Genomic DNA, 18134 nt, shown 5'->3' on the forward strand with positions numbered 1-18134 from the left:
TTTTGTCGTCACTGGATTTAGATTCTGAACCGCTAGTGTTCTGAGCATCCTAGCCAACTTTCAGCGCCTTCTTCTTTTTCTTTGAGGCTTTCACAAGCTTGAGGCACTCAGGCTTGATGTGTCCAACTTCTCGGCAGTTGTAGCATGTTGGTGGATCCTCCTTCTTTTTCTTCATGCTAGACTCTCCTCTTTCCGATTTAGAGTTTTTAAATTTTCTGTTGAACTTCTTGTTCTTCTTCAAGAACTTCCCAAACTTCTTGATTAGCAAGCCCATGTCATCATTTGTTTCGGAATCACTTCCTTGACTTGAGTAGCTTGATGATGCCTTAAGTGCAGTGACCTTCTTTGCTTCACTTTGCTCAATCTTCTTCTCATTTATTACCCGCTCAAAGGTGATGAGCGATCCAATGAGTTCATCCACTGACATCTCCTTGAGATTTCTCCCTTTAGCTATTGTCATGGCTTTCGCTTCCCACACTGGAGGTAATCCCCTCAGTATTTTCCTGATCAACTCATAAGTAGGGTAAGTCTTTCCAAGTGCATTTAAGGAATTAATGATGTGTGTGAATCTAGTGTACATGGATTGTATGGATTCATTAGTAGTCATTTTAAATGCTTCATATTCACTAGTGAACATGTCTATCCTACTATCATTGACTTCTTTAGTGCCTTCATATGTAACTTCTAATTTTTTCTAAATTTATTTAGCTGAGTTACATGCCATTACCCTATTAAATTCATTGACATCTAGTGCACAAAAAAGTAAGTTCATGGCAGTAGCATTGATTTGTACTAACTTCCAATCTTCCTCAGTATATTCATCTTCAATTTTAGGTACATTAGTCTTATCAACTGCTTTCATGGGAATGTAATTTCCCTTAGTTACTATTTTCTAAACCTTCCAATCTACATTCAATAGATATATGCTCATCCTACGTTTCCAATAGGTGTAATTTACACCCCAAAAAATGGGTGGCCTAGGGGATGAGTGTCCCTTACCAAATGGAGTTACACCAATGTGTGTCATGTGATCTTTTTAAAAATTGACTATCAAGTCTATGTAAACCCTCTCTAATACCAATTGGTGAATTGGGTGTTTTCAAATTCTTTGAATTTATTTACCACTTAATCCCTACTTATATATTTAGCAAACCCAATCTCAGGGATTTATAACAAAAAAAAAATTCAATTTACCAAAGTGTTCTTATTACCCAATTAATTGTGTGCAATGTTATTCAAACTACACATACAATACGAAAAATTTAAATATAGTGCTGAAAGTAAAGAGTAAAGGGAAGAGAGAAGACAAACACAGTTTTTAGGAGGTTCAGCAAACTTGGCTTACGACTTCGCCTTGAGCAACCACTCAAGGATTTCACTCCTTATGTTGACCTAACTAGGCTTTTCAATCCTTTTTTGATGATAACAAAATGAAGGATGCTTTAACATATGATATTAAGTGATGTGTTTTAGGTAAAAGAACTCTCAAGGTTGATAGGTTGAAGCTCAATGTTAATCTAGTGAAAGCTCCTCAGAATGTTGAAGGCAATGAATGACAAATGAAGAAGTTTAAGGACAAGCAAACCCAAAGTCAAAAGTGAACCTCAAAAGGGTGAAGGAGGCTGAAGAATTTAAGAAGACCACATTTAGAAGAACTGTTGTAAGTACTTCAAAGCCAAATGCTAGTTAGATATGTGAAGCTCTCATAAGTCCAAAGAAACTAAGAAACACCTTGTCAAAAGAGCTTAAAATATGTTTTTTTTTTTTTTTTTTTTCATTTTGAAGATCATTAGGCAAAGAGACTTAGAGATTTTAGTTTAAGTCTTGGAACACATTTTTCAAGGTTAAACTAGTTAATATTCCAAGATTAATTAAGCAAAGAAGAGTTTAATTCAACAATTTAATTAAATGAAAAAATTGTTTTTTTGAAAAATTTTGAATTTCAAAATTATTTCAATAATTTAATGCTACCTAATTTAATGAGGACATTATTCTTTGAAAAAGCCTATAAATACCTCTTTGGGTAATAAAAAAAAAAAAAAAACAAGATAGAGAAAACACAAGAAAAGAGAGAAATCAGATAAAATTTGAAATTCATCTTGTGCTGAAATTCTCTTGAAGTTCTTCTTTGCTCACATCTTTTGCTCGAGAGGAATTCTACAATTTTGGTAGATTGAAAATATAAAGCTCGGTTCCAGGTTGCAATTCCATTTCTCTTTCAAACGAACCATTGGTGACTTCTAAAAACTTTAGAGCTTCATATACTCTAATTTGCTTTGGTTTTTTTGAAGTACAATTTACATCTCAATTTGTACAATCTGCTCTAAATTTTGAGAGTATTTTTTTGTACGCAAAATTTATATTATATTCTTGTTGATTGTGACGATTCTAGGTTTTCTGGATCGTTGGCTAGGCGAGAGATTATCGCTTAGAGAGGTGCTGCTCTAGTCTTCTGAAGGAGTGTGTAAAGGTATTGTTCTACCCGGTAAAGGAACAGGTTTAGTGAATCCTTTGGTGGTTTTTCCAAAGGCGAGGACATAGGTTGTGTTGAAGCCAAACCTCGTAAAATCCTATGTCTCACTCTCTCTTTCCCTTACTATTTATTTTCAGCATATTTATATTGCGTGGATGGTTTAAATTTGAAATCATATACACTACGTATATTTGGAAATCAAACAAACTTAAAGTTTATTTTTGATTTGGGTTGCGGAAACTGAAAGGGAGTACGTTGGTTAAATCTTACTTTATGGAAACCATACGGGAGCACGTTACTTGGTTAAAACACCCAATGAAAATTAACTAATAGTTTACTTGAATTCTGAATTTTGGGAAGAGTGTGGATGTGTGGTTGTAAATCATATAAAAGAAGCAAATTTATTTTAACAAGCATATCATTCAACTACAGGGCTTGATTAATATTTATAAGGCATACATAAACAAACAATCGTCCTAATTTCTTACTACTGTATATCTTAATTTTGGTTTGGTTGTTTGTTTTCAAATTGTGTTTGATTAGTTTGGATAGTGTGGTTGATTGAAAGGTTGTTTGGTGATTTAGTTATTTAAGTGCTTGTGTTGTTGATTGTATAAAAGAAACCAAGTTATTGTGTATTTGACAAATTAAACAAACAAGTAAAAGAATTGGTTAAACAATAAAAGAAGTTAAGTATTCTTAAAAGGAATTAAAAAGAAAGTTTTTAGATTCCCAATTCACCCCCCTCTTGGGAAGTTATCCTAATTTCAATTGGTATCAGAGCCCAGTTATAGCAAAACCTAACAAGTAGCTATATAAATATCTAAATGGCACAAATAGGAGTAGCTCCCTTTGGTGAGGGTCAATCCTCAACTAGGCCACCTATTTTTTGTGGATTAAATTATACCTTTTGGAAGCAACGAGTGAGAATCTACCTATTTTTTGTGGATTAAATTATACCTTTTGGAAGCAACGAGTGAGAATCTACCTTCAAACTATGGACTGGAAGGCATGGGACGTTGTAACAAATGGAAATTTAATCCCCCTAAGGTAATTGATGGAAAAGAAGTACCTAAAGAAGATAAAGAACTAAATGACTCACATTATAAAATGTTGCAAATTAACTCAAGTGCAATAAACGTTTTATACTATGCACTTGATGCAAATGAGTTCAACAGAGTAATGGCATGTAAAACTGCCAAAGAGATTTGGGATAAATTAGAAGTAACCTATGAAGGCACAGTAGATGTTAGGGAAAGTAGAATCGATATGTTAACCAGTGAATATGAAGCCTCTAGAATGAACTCTGATGAGAGTATAACAAGCATGCACACTAGGTTCACTCATATCATAAATCATAAATTCACTTAGTGCTCATATCATAAATCATAAATTCACTTAGTGCCTTAGGAAAAACTTATTCCACCCATGAGATGATCTGTAAAATTCTAAGAGCACTCCCATCTATTTGGGAACCAAAAGCCACGGCCATTACAGAAGGAAGAAATCTTAAAACAACTTCTTTAGATGAACTCATAGGATCTCTTCTAACCTATGAAATGATGTTGAAAGAAATAAGCACAGAAAACAAGAAAGAGTAGAAAAGAAGCTGCGAGAGAGTAGAAGAAGGAAAAGAAGAGCCGAGAGAGAGAGGGTGCCGGAGGCACACAGGAGCATAGGATGGAAAAGGATAAATAAATAGAAGAGGGCTTTTTCCCTAGACCCGGATTACCCAATCCGACAACTTGACCCAATTGGAGTTGACCCAAATTGTTATATTTTTTTTTCATTTTTTTCATTCTCTGTTCATCACAAATTTGACTCTTTTGGAGCCCGTTTCTCACAAAACTCAAAACATGAAAGTTGTAGATAATCCTTTCCTATTTTTCTAGAAATTTGAATCATCTCGATCGAAGCTTGGACAGAAAAGTTATGCACAAAATACGAACAGGTGTTGGTTTTGGTTTCCGAGATTTTTCATGCAACAAAAAATTACCAAAAATTCATAAATTGTGCAATAAAACTCAAGAATGATAATTTTGGCACTTTATTAAAATATTGGACAAATTTTGACATTTAATTAAAAATATAAGCCATAAAGACCGGGTTAAAATGCCCAATTACGCAGTTTTCATGCGTAATCAGCTATGCTTGGCGGGGGCACTAGGGGTAGCACAAGTTAAGGTATCAAGTGATTTCCAATTAGTGGTGGAGCAGGTGAAAGGAGAATTTGAGGTTAGGGATCATAAAATGAAGAAGTATCTAGCCAAGGCCCAAGAATACGCTAAAGCATTCGCTCATTTCGATATAGAGCATGTGCCGAGGGTCGAGAATGCAAAGGCTGGTACACTTGTGAGATTAGCCTCAGCCACTGGCCCAAAATGGAGGGATGCTATTTACCTAGAGTGAGTCAAAAAACCCTCATACAAGGAGAGCAGTGTTAACTTGCTGGATTCTAAAGTCAACGAGGGGCATTGGAGGGCGCCTCTGGAGTGATACCTCCACGACGGATCCTTATCAGAGGACAAGAAGGAATCTTTAAAGGTGAGAAGGAAGGCGGCAAGGTACACACTCATAGACAAAGAGTTGTACAGGCGGTCCTTAACGCTGCCATACCTACGGTGCCTGAGTAATGAAGAAAGAGAGTACGTACTAAGGGAGATCCACGAAGGGGTATGTGGAAATCATCTAGCTAGTAGGGTTTTAACTCACAAGGCTTTACGACAAGGATTCCACTAGCCCACGATAAGAAAGGACGCGGTCGAGTTCGTTAAACGGTGTGATAGGTGCCAGCGATGCGCAGGAATACCTCACATACTATCTAATCTCCTCTCTTCTATGACCAGTCCTTATCCTTTCGCCCAATGGGGACTAGACATCTTGGGGCCTCTACCTCAAGTGACCGGGCAAAGGAAATTCTTGTTGGTGGCAATTAATTACTTCACCAAATGGGTAGAGGTTGAAGCCCTAGCTCATATAACCGAGCGAAACATCACACGATTTGTGTGGACGTCATTGGTTTTCTAGTTCAGAATCCCATGGGCTATAGTCACTGACCACAAGAGATAATTCGATAATGAGCGCTTCAAGAAATTCTGCTCTAACTTGTCCATTAAACTCTTGATCGCATCAGTAGTACATCCCCAAAGTAATGGTCAGGTGAAAAACATGAACTAAACGATATTGCACAGTTTAAGGACACGACTCGAGTCTGCGCAAGGCAGGTGGGTGGAAGAGCTCCCCTCTATAATATGGGCGTACCACACTACCCAATGAGTAGCGGCGGGGAAACCCCATTTATGCTCGCATTTGGAGTAGAGGTCGTTATCCCTGCTGAAGTGGGGATCCCTTCTTGGCGAAGGCAATACTTTGACGAGCAAGACAACAATGAAAAGCTTAGGGTTGAGATAGACCTACTAGAGGAGAGGCAGGAGCAAGCACGTTTAAGAATTGTAGCATACCAGCAAAAGGTGGCGAAGTACTACAATAATCACGTAAGAGTGTGAACCTTCCACCCCGGAGACCTGGTCCTCAGGAAGGCATGGACCAGCCCAGTAGAACCAGGGCCAAACAAGCTAAAGTCGAACTGGGAGGGACCATACCGAGTTACAGTGGAAATAAAGCTAGGGACATACAAATTAGAGGACGTAGAGGGAAAGGAGATAAAAAATACATAGAACTTTGATATGCTAAAAAAATATTACTCTTAAGTTTTTCACTTCACCAAATGTTGTACAAAAGAATAGTGAGTCTCAAATGCAAAATTTGTACCACCAATAAACTCAAAAGTGCATTACATCATATTGAATAAAAACTATAGAGATAGGCTATTTAGTAGAATAGCTGGCTTTGCTCCTCTTTACAGCCTCCTCTTCTTCTGCCTCATCCTCCTTGTCCATCTCATCTATGGACTTGGGACTCTCATTGTGACAACCTGAATAATAATGGGATTTAAATAATAAAGAGGAAAGGAAATGGAAATAGTAACAGAAGGAGGAAGTCGACTTGATTTCGTCAATGACATTGCACTTTGAAAGGAATAACCGAGGGAAATTATCAAGGCCTCATTAATAAAGACAAGATTCGTCGATGAGAAGATACTGAGAGAGGGTTTTGGGGAAGTTTAAAATTCATCGACGAAGGTACAGGTTCGTCGACGAACTTTCTACAGGACTCGTCGATGAGGTGACGTGTCTCGTTGACGAATCCAGTCCTATAAATATCAAAAACCCAGATTTAAACTTCAAAATTAAGAAATCTCTCACTCTCTCTCTCTCTCTCTCTCTCTCCCTTCGGCTCCCTCCTCTTCTCCCTTCAATTGCAGGCCGAATTTCTGCCGGTTTAAGGATCTGAAGCTACCACGACGCTCCCGGGGAAGTTCTCTCCAAATCTGTCAGAGCGGATTGTCGGTGGAACTCCATTGAAAATCATCCCTGAGTTGAGGTAAGGCTTTTTATGCCGAATTTGGTCCTACTATAGTTATAGGAACTGATATTCGCATGAAAATACTGAAGTTTAGTACTGAGAGTTTTCATTTTCAAGATATTGATCAGGAAATCTTATGCGTGTGAGTCTAGAATTTATAGGGGCTTTTCTCAGTAGCCAGGTAAGGGAATAAACTAAAGCAGTTATTTTCCATGCAAATTATTATTATGTATGAATAAATTTATTTTCTGGAAAGCATGTATTATATCTGTATATTACAAAAGGAAATGCACGTTTGGGAAAATACTGCTATTATGTTGAAATGTATATATATTTATGAGATGCCAGAAATTATGATTTTTAGAATACAATGTATAGCTTTATACGGCAAATGTGTGGCATGAATATTACTTTACGTGAAATGTATTACGATATGACTTTGTTACGAATGAAGCATATTTTCAAGAATATGAAATGTTACAGTACAAATGATGTTGAAAATACCTGATAATTGATTTATTTTTAGAATGATATATATGAAACGATTTCGGCACAAGGCCGTATATATATAAGAAATGATTTTTGGCGTGAGGCCATATTTATGAAATGTTCGGCGCGAGGCCGTATATATGGAATGATTTCAGTGCGAGGCCATATTTATGAAATGATTTTTGGCGCGAGGTTGTATTTATGAAATGATGAAAAATGTTATAATATCATGTATTATATGTTATCAGAACCCGGATGTTAGTTTAGTCCAGTTCAGGAGCACGGTACCGTAACTTATAGATCAGATATCTATGATCAGATTGGTGCTAACCACCTCACGAAGGGGTGAGAGATGGATAATCAATGTGGCTTTCAGTAGAGTGTGGACGTCCACCTGGCAGTCCGGACCAGGGTGTGGCGGGCCCATCGTACTTACAGACATTTTTTGACTCGGCAGTAGTTGGCCAGCCATTGTCGGGTCCTGCCTTCGGGCTGCACAACCTATCATGGGGGGTAATACATGACATCAACTAGCTATACTTCCTGGGTATGTTTTCAGTATTATTAGCTATAACAGACATTTCATGATCAGTATGAATTATTAGAAAATATGAAAGCATATGATTATTCCACCATGTTATGATGTATGTTTTTTAGATATATGAAATGTACTGAGTATGTATAACTGCAATAAATATTCGTGTTGCCACACAACTGTATTTAGTATATTTTCCCTTACTGAGAAGTGTCTCACCCCCAAACATTAAATGATTTTCAAGAAACCCAGAAAGACCGGTGGAGCATGATCACCGTTGAGTTTGTCAAGTTATCCCGTTATGAGGGTAAGTCTTGTACTAGGATCAGGAGATTTTTGTTATATGATCCTAGGTTTATTTTGACATTTTTGGAGATTGTATATAAACACAATATTATGGAATTATAGTAGACTCTAGTATTATGTATTCTATGGCTTTGAGAATGTGATTTATATTTACTGTTGCTTAGGTTTCCGCTGTGATTGACGGGTGTCCCCATTACCCACGGGTTCAGGTTGACTATTCTATTTAGTACATTTCATCTTATTGTTAAATAAACAGGTCGTTACACTCATGGTCGTACCCATGTGAACACACACCATCGAGAGGAAGATTAAGGTGCATAGTCATGACCTGCTCTCAGTACCTCCTAAAACCTACCCGATAAGTCTTGGCAATGTCCATGACGAACCATGATGAATCATTATACTCCCTCGCCACAGCTCTAGCAGCATCACCAGCAGCAATAGGAACCTCCTCCCTTCGAATCCTTTCAATCTCTTCTTGAAGGGCCCGCTCGCGGAGCTTGGCCTCATGGAGCTCATTCTGGGCAAAAATGTACTTTTTCCTGACATCCAAGGTCTGTTGATACATCACGGTAACCTTTTCTTACTAAGCCAAGGCCATGGTCGCCAGTTGAGAACAAAAAAAAAGGAAGAATAGGTTTAAAACTCTAAGGAGAAAAAGGGGAAGATGGAAAGACACAGTAAAAAAGCATGAGTTTCAGAGGTACCTGGTACATGGTACATGGTGTGTCTAATCTTGGCGAAAAGGAAATCCAGAAGAGAACATTGAGCTTGCACAAAATCCTTCACGTGAACTGCCCTGCGCAGCACAGGAGCGGAATGGGTCGGCTCATGAAAAATAGTGTCATTAAACACAGCAGAGCCAGGAGGATGTGCTTCTGTCTCCACAGCTGGAGTCTCACTGTCACCTACAGTGGCTGCTTCCCTCTAAGACGACTCTCCCTCGAGTTCCTTCCTCTTCTTCTTGCTCCTGTTCGCTTTTTGTTTCTTAGCTTCGGCTCACTTTTTGTTTCTTAGCTTCAGCCAAGAGAGATTCGTACTTGTTAAACTCCATATTTGCAAAGGGAGAAGAGAAGGTAAGACTACAAAAAACCACTGGAACATCTGGGTATATACATTATAAGATCAAAGGCAAAATAAGACTTGGAGAAATAGGGCTGATGCCCTACTGCACAAGGACTCGCTCCTTGAGCAACTCCTTGTGAGGGACTATCCCCTGTTGACCAAGAGCTCGTAGCTCTTTTAGGACGGTCTGCTTATCAGGAGAGAGCCTCGGAGGTATATGACACACTCGAGCCAAAAGAAAAAGAAAAACCACATAAGCAACATGTACCAACACATAGCTCCTACATACGTAGTAAGTAAATAAAGTCAAGAGAACATCACCATCAAGAGGAGCATACCAAACGCGAGACCAGTATAATTCAACTCCCCGGATACAAGGAAGTACTGATACTTCCAATTGTGTATGGAAGAGCTTCCCGAAGTAAAGAGTTTATAGCTGGACAAAGAGTTGAAGTAGTACAGTTCCTTCTCCACAAAGTGCATCCTTATTTGGAAGCAACTCCAAAAGAGAGGCACCGTGGGCTGATGACCTTTTTTGAGTAGGAGGATAGCAAAGCACACCAGAGAAATGAAAGGGAGAAAAGGAAGTCTAAGACCTAAGTCCAAATAGTCTGTATATAAACAGAGCTCACTGGGGCCAGGATCAAGGGCCGACTCTGAGCTAGTAGGCAACCTAATACTAATGTTCGCAGGAATAGAAAAGAAGTACCAGACATTTTGTATATTTGGGGAGGACAAATCACACTGAGCACTCCTCACTGTGATAGGAGCCCTCGCTGGGGGCGCCGAAGACTCCATGACAAAATCTAAATATGAAGCAAACGAGACAAACAATTTATGCAAACAGATCAAACAGGTGAACCTCCCATAAAAACAAAGAAGATATTGTGCCAAACAAGATCAAATGAGTAGATTTTGCATAAAAACACGACAAACACTATGCAAAAGCAAATAAAAAAGGCAAACTTCTAATAAGAACAACGAAGACCATGAAGAATAAGACAAACAATAATGCCAGATAAAAGTGGAGAAAAACAACCAAGGAAAAGACAGAATGAGAGCATACTTAGCAGAAAGAAGGGACCCTTTGGGTGAGATGAGGAGCGAATAAGGGAGCCCATGACCTTTATAAAGAAAGCCTGCACGGATCCCCAAGAAAGTTGGCATCTCGAGAAGGCGGGAACACATCAACAGGGTGTGCATCTCGAGGGAAAAGATATCAAAATCCCCGTACATACGCTGACGTGGAGCTAGTTCCAAGAATCCTTAACTTCCCGATGTATGACCTATTTGACATGCATTTATTACACTTTTGTAGGGCGGTGGGCATCTGGAAAAGACTACAACGTCGCTTCGAAGTGGTCATATTGATAGCCCAATAAATGAGCATAGCTCATTAGGCAGACAAGACCTAACTGACGAGCACGACTCATGAGGCGGCGCAACCGCCCAATAAATGAACACAACTCATTAGGAAAACAAGGCCCAATTGATGAGCATGGCTCATGAGGCCGCGCAACAGCCCAACAAATGAGCACGACTCATTAAGCGGACAAAGACCAATTGACGAGCACAACACGTGAGGCCATGCAATAGTCCAACCAACGAGCACAACTCAAAGAGCTACTCAGCACAACCAGCTCAACAAAAATGCCCGAAGCAACAGTTTGGCAAAAAAGTGCTTCAAAAAATAGCTCGGCAAAAATGCCTCCAAGTAATGACTCGGCAAAAAGTGCCTCAAAGAGTAGCTCGGCAAAAGCCAGCTCGATAAAAATGCCTCGAAACCACAGCTCAGCAAAAAGTGTTTCGAAGAGCAGTTCGACAAAAATGCCTCGAAGCAAGAGCTTAACAAAAAGTGCTTTGAAGTGCAGCTCAGCAAAAGCCAACTCGACAAAAATGCCTTGAAGCAACAACTCGGCAAAAAATACTTGAAAGAGTAGCTCAGCAAAACCAGCTCGGCAAAAATGTTCGAAGCAACAGCTTGGCAAAAGGTGCTTCGAAGTGCAGCTCGGCAAAAGCCAACTTGGAAAAAATGCCTCGAAGCAACAGCCTAGAAAAAAGTGTTTCAAAGAGTAGTTCAGCAAAAAAAGTTTGGCAAAAAGTGCCTCGAAGAGCAGCTCGGCAAAAAAAGTTTAGCAAAAATGCCTCAAAGCAACAACTCGGCAAAAAGTGCTTCGAAGAGCAACTTGGCAAAAGCCAACTCGGCAAAAATGCCTTGAAGCAACAGCTCGACAAAAAGTGCTTCAAAGAGCAGCTCGGCAAAAACAGCTTGGAAAAAAGTGTCTCGAAGAGTAGCTCGGCAAAAACAGCTCGGTGAAAAATTTCTCTAAGCAACAGCTCGGCAAAAAGTGCTTCGAAGAGCAGTTCGGCAAAAACCAGCTTGGCAAAAAAGCCTTCGAGCAGCCACATGGGGAAAAGTGCCTCGTAGAGCAGCTCGGCCAAAAAAGCTCGACATTAGATGCCAGTGAGAGAAGCTCGGCACAAACAGCTCGGCAAAGTCTCAAGAAGCTATTCGGCAAGTGTCAGGGGGAACAAAATTCCCCTATGAGGGGGCTCGGCAGAATCTGGTTAGGACGATCTGCTCTGCATAAACGAGCAAACTAAGTTGGTGGGAGACGTTTGCTCGGTGCAGGTCCTTGAGAATGGTGGTTTGGAAACAATCAGCTCGGCATAAGCGGGGCGCCACTACGACTCAGATCAATCGTCCTCCCTCAGATCGGCTCGAAGAAGCTGTACCACTCCCCTCTCAGCTCGGTAAGCCGTTTGAGCTCCACCATCAGCTCATATTAGCCATCTTCTCTAAGATCGGCTCGAAAAAGCCGCACCACTCCCCCCTCGGTTCGGCAAGCTATTCGAGCCCCACCATATACTTAGATAAGTAGAATTGGGTTGAAGTCAGCTAGCCGAGCAGCAGATATTCCTAAAATATATATATATATATATATATATATATATATATATATATATATATGATGATAAGGGGTGGGGGACAACTAGTATATATGAGAAGAAGACATATCAACTTTCAAAATTTCTTTTGGAAATTTGAAACTAAGGGGGAGACAACTGATGTGCTCAAAATATATTAGTTAATAAGAGGAAGTCAACACCAAGTCATCACTCCCCAAGTCAGACTTGCTGATAAGAGCAATCAACTCCAACCCAATAAAGAGGAGGAGAGATCCAAGTTGGCACCTTAAACGGTCGGAGTGATACACGTGGGCACTTTATGACCCGGGAGTGATTCACGCCCCTGCCCATAAAGACAATTCAACTCAAGGGTCAACTTTAGCCACTATAAGAAGGGACGCGAGGAAGAGGCCAAGGTAACTCATTCAACACCCATTCTTACTGTTGCATTTAACCTCTCTGAAGTATTTCCCTTACTTAGGCATTAGAGTGATCCCCCGGAGTACACCCCGGGTCCTCCAAGCCTTTCTTCCTTTCCCTTTTTCACATCAACGGAAGTCGGAGAGCAGTCCCGCTGGTCGACGCCAATTTTATCCCGCAGCAAATATATATATTCAGAGAGAGAGAGAGAGAGATAGAGAGAGATCTTTCAAACATACATATTAAAAATTCAGATTATCTTGATTATCTACATAATTATAGTATCATGACCATTATCATCATATCCATGATAATCATCTAATTGAAATTTAAGTATTATTACTATTGGCAAGTTCTTCTAGGTCATTAAAATTAGGATCCTATATGTCAAAAGTTTTATTTTTGACCTCTACCTTTGCTTGAGACTGATAATCACAAAATCAGGTGAAAATATTGACATGCCTTCTTTTTTGCAGCAATCCCCTCATATACTGATACTTGATTTTTTTCTTAATCTCTCATAACATTTGGATTTTACTTCTCGTGATGAGTTTTAGACTCATTTCTTGGACTATTATTTATGGTATATATAAGTAGAGGGAGAAGACAAAAAATGATGTAGGGAGATGAAAAAACTAAGATAAGAATCATTTGGGTAAGTAAATGATAATTGTTGGAGTGTCAAGCTTGATCTGGGACAGATCTGAGCCGTCCACGCTGCTGCAGATCCAAAGGCTGCTGTGGTGTTTTATTTGTTAAAGGGGGCATTGTTGTAATTTGCTTTTAATCCTTCCCTTTACTTCTGAAATTAAAACAGCAGGGAGCAGGGGCGCGAGAGGGAGCTGCGTTGGATCTGGGATAGGCATCTTCGCAGCTTCAAGAAAAACAGCAGCAGGGGGGGTTCTTGAGATTTCTGTTTTGCAGGTTCAGAGGCCAGCTGCACCCGAGCACAAGAGAGGGTTTTCAGCGGCCGTGAGCGAGAGCACTTGCAGCAGGAGGGTTCTTCAGCCGCGCAGGAGAGGAGGCCGCACCAGAGAAGGAATTCGGCAGGAGGTGGGTGCGTCTTCCCTTGCAGAGCCGTGAGGCTTCTTCCTCTACCAACCGCGTGAGAGAGACCTGTGACCTGAGGAGGCCATCACCGCCGAGAGAGAGCACCTGCAGCCGAGAGAGATCCTTCGCCTGTGCATGGGAGTGAAGGAGACGGCAGGAGGGCGGTCGGCGCTGGGTATCTCCAACGGATGTGTACGCAAGGGTAAGTGAAGGTAAAGAAACAGATTTGATTTCTTGGGAGGGGTTTCTTGTAGGGAAATTAGGGAGAACAATAGGAAGAAACCTAGGGTTATTCGCAGGTGCGAAGGGTAGATTTCTTGGGTTGTTCTTGGGCTGATTTCCAGAAGAAATCGGTAAGACAAGAAAGGGTAAATCAGTGTGTACTTGTATTTATTTTCACCGGTTTAATATAGTGTCTCTGGAGGTGAGTTTCTGCCGTGGATGTAGGCCAAGTTTTGGGCCGAACCACGTAAATGTGTTCTTGTGGATTGTGCTTGTGACATGTTTATGCTTTGCTGAATATTGTTTGGTGAACATATATTTTTCTTGATCAGACTTAGCACACGTACACACATCAAAATAAACAGGTTTATGTTTAGGTGTTATTGGGGCTGATTTGGAATTAAATAAAATCTGAAAATAGAATTAGCAATCAGCTGGAATTACACGCAACAAGTGGTATCAGAGCCTGGCTATGTGATGGGGACTGCTAGGTTTGAAATAGAAAAATTTACCGGCAAGAATGACTTTGGTTTGTGGAGGATAAAGATGCGTGCCATCTTGGTATAGCAGGGGCTTGAGGAGGCTCTTCTTGGAGAAAAGAAGGGAGCATCCACTTCACAAGAGGGGAAACAAGATTTTCCCTCCACCGACAAAATGAAGCCCGAAATTCTTCAAAAGGCACATAGTGCCATTATCTTGTCCTTAGGAGACAAAGTGCTTAGGGAAGTTTCCAATGAGGATACGGCAGCTGGAGTGTGGTCAAAACTAGAGAGTTTGTACATGACAAAATCCCTAGCAAATAGACTCCATAAGAAGACTAGACTCTACACCTTTAGAATGACCCCTGGAACATCGTTTGATGAACATTTAGATGAATTTAATAAAATTCTTTTGGATCTTGCTAATATTAATATTAGTATAGATGAAGAAGACCAGGCAATTCTTTTATTGAGTTCTCTTGATTCCACATATGACCATATTAAAGAAACTATGATGTATGGGAGAGAGAGGCTGACTTTGGAAGATGTGCAAGCTGTTTTGCACTCTAGGGAATTGCACACTAAGTTTGAGTCTAAATTAGGGTCAGGGGAAGGGTTAAATGTGAGAGGTAGGTCTGAAAAGAGGAACGAGAAAGGAAAAGACAAGAGGTTTAGATCAAAGTCTAAGAGCAAGGCACTAAAGTGTTATGCATGTCACAAGGAAGGACATTTTAGGAGGGATTGCCCTGAGAGGAAAAATGGTGCAAATGTCACCACCTCTGAATCAAAGGGTAAGGCAGCCGTAGTTTTAGATGGGTATGATAGTGCGGAAGTGTTGAATGTCTCTGATAGAGATTCAGAAAAAGAATGGATATTAGATTCAGGATGTTCCTTCCATTTGTGTCCATTGAAAAATTGGTTTGAGTCCTTTGCATGCTTAGAAGGAGGTCATGTTATCCTAGGAAACAATAAGTCATGTAAAATACAGGGTATAGGGACTGTGAGACTTCTAATGCATGATGGGATGGAGAGAGTGCTAAGAGATGTGAGGTACATACCTGAGCTGAAGAGAAACTTGATTTCTCTGGGTAGCTTAGATAAGACAAGGTACACATTTAAGTCTGAAGGAGGTAGCCTAAGAGTTTGTAGAGGTTCACTGGTAGTGATGAAAGGGGTGCTAAAGAATGGGTTATACGCCTTGGTAGGAAAGACAGTGATGGGTGAGGCTTCACCTATCGATCACAGGGTAGAAAATTAGGTTTCCTAGTGGCATAGTAGGCTAGGACATGTTAGCCTACAGGGCCTAAAGGAGCTGGAGAAACAGGGGCTCCTTGGAGATAGGAAACTTAAGGAATTGTCATTCTGAGAGGAGTGTGTCTTGGGTAAGTCCACTAGGGTTAGTTTTAAGAAGTCCATTCACACCACAAAATAGACTCTTGATTACATACATTCAGACTGTTAGACACTCTGATATTAGTGACTTGCAGCTTGAGGTGGAGCAACCCTCCACTTCTCATAGCCATTTAGAAACAAATGCTGCAGTTTTTGAGGAGCAAAACTTAGAAATGGAAATCTCTGAATTAAGAAAAACTTACCTTCTAGCACGGGATAGGGAGAGGAGGGTCATAAGACCTCCTTAAAGGTATGGGGAAGCTGATATGACAGCGTTTGCTCTTTCTGTTGCTGAAACAGAAATTGAGGTGGAGCCTAGGACTTTTAGAGAGGCCATGGATAGTAAAGAGGCTGAAAAATGGATTCTTGCAATGCAAGAAGAAATGGAGTCGCTAAACCAGAATGAGACATGGGTGATGGTACCTAGACCAAAAAGAAAAAAAAAAATAGAAACTCATAGGATCCAAGTGGATCTTTAAGAGGAAAGAGGGAATCCCTGGAGTTGAACCACCTAGGTATAAAGATAGGTTAGTGGCTAAGGGATTTACACAAAGGGAATGGGTAGACTATAATGAAATATTTTTCCCTTGTTGTGAGGCATAGTTCTATTAGAATTCTATTATCTTTTGTTGCTGTACATGACTTGCATTTGGAACAGCTTGATGTTAAAACTGCTTTCTTGCATGGTACTTTAGAAGAAACAGTTTATATGCAACCTCTTGAGGGCTTTGATACGGAAATGAATAAAAATCATGTATGTTTATTAAAGAAATCTTTATATGGGTTGAAACAATCACCTAGACAATGATATAAATGATTTGATTCTTACATGATTCAAAATGATTTCTGTAGAAGCAATTATGATGGTTGTGTTTATTTTAAATCATGTGATAAATGTCATATATATTTGTTATTATATGTTGATGACATGTTGGTTGCTTGTCAAGACATGGATATGTTAAATCAAGTTAAGCGCATGCTCAAATCTGAATTTTGAAATGAAAGACTTAGGACCTGTTAAAAGGATACTTGGTATGGAAATAACTAGAGAAAGGAATAAAAAGCTTCTCTACTTGTCTCAAAAGTCTTGTATTTCAAAGGTATTAAAAAGATTTGGAATGAGTCATGTTAAATCTACTTCTATTCCTATTGCACAGCATGTTAAGTTGTCTAGCAAACAATGTCCTGAAACTGAAGATGAGTCACTGTTTATGAATAGAATACCTTATGCTAGTATGGTTGGTAGTGTAATGTATGCTATGGTATGTTCTAGACCTGATCTATCTTATGCTGTAAGTCAAGTGAGTAGATTTATGAGCAAACCTGGAAAACCACAATGACATGCTTTGAAACAAATTTTTCAATACTTGTCTGGAATAAAACAGCAAGGATTAATATTTGGTAAAAAGGATATGCATTGTGAAATAGGATTAAAAGGATATGTAGATTCTGACTATGCTAGAAATCTAGATACCATGAAGTCTTTGTCTGGTATGGTTTTTTGTTTTTAGGTAGTGCTATTAGTTGGACTTCGGATGTGATGACTAAAGTAGTATCTAAATCCAAGTTTGAACATGTTTCGAACTTGGTTAACCTTGGAAGCTGTTAGTATTTTGTTTTGCAGGAACCGCCATGGGAGATGCTAAGGAGGTGCAAGGGTTACAAGCTTGCCAAGGTGGAGAATTGTTGGAGTGTCAAGCTTGATCTGGGATAGATCTGAGCCGTCCACGCTGTTGCAGATCCAACGGCTGCTGTGGTGTTTTATTTGTTAAAGGGGGCATTGTTGTAATTTGCTTTTAATCCTTCCCTTTACTTCTGAAATTAAAACAGCAGGGAGCAGGGGCGCGAGAGGGAGCTGCGCTGGATCTGGGAGAGGCATCTTCGCAGCTTCAAGAAAAACAGCAGCAGGGGGGGTTCTTGAGATTTCTGTTTTACAGGTTCAGAGGCCAGCTGCACCCGAGCGCAAGAGAGGGTTTTCAGCGGCCGTGAGCGAGAGCACTTGCAGCAGGAGGGTCCTTCAGCCGCGCAGGAGAGGAGGCCACACCAGAGAAGGAATTCGGCAGGAGGTAGGTGCGTCTTCCCTTGCAGAGCCGTGAGGCTTCTTCCTCTACCAACCGCGTGAGAGAGACCTGTGACCCGAGGAGGCCATCACCGCCGAGAGAGAGCACTTGCAGCCGAGAGAGATCCTTCGCCTGCGCACAGGAGTGAAGGAGACGGCAGGAGGGCGGTCGGCGCTGGGTATCTCCAACGGATGTGTACGCAAGGGTAAGTGAAGGTAAAGACACAGATTTGATTTCTTGGGAGGGGTTTCTTGTAGGGAAATTAGGGAGAACAATAGGAAGAAACCTAGGGTTATTCGCAGGTGCGA

Source organism: Malania oleifera, chromosome 6 (assembly GCF_029873635.1).
Source record: "Malania oleifera isolate guangnan ecotype guangnan chromosome 6, ASM2987363v1, whole genome shotgun sequence".
Classification (NCBI taxonomy): domain Eukaryota; kingdom Viridiplantae; phylum Streptophyta; class Magnoliopsida; order Santalales; family Ximeniaceae; genus Malania; species Malania oleifera.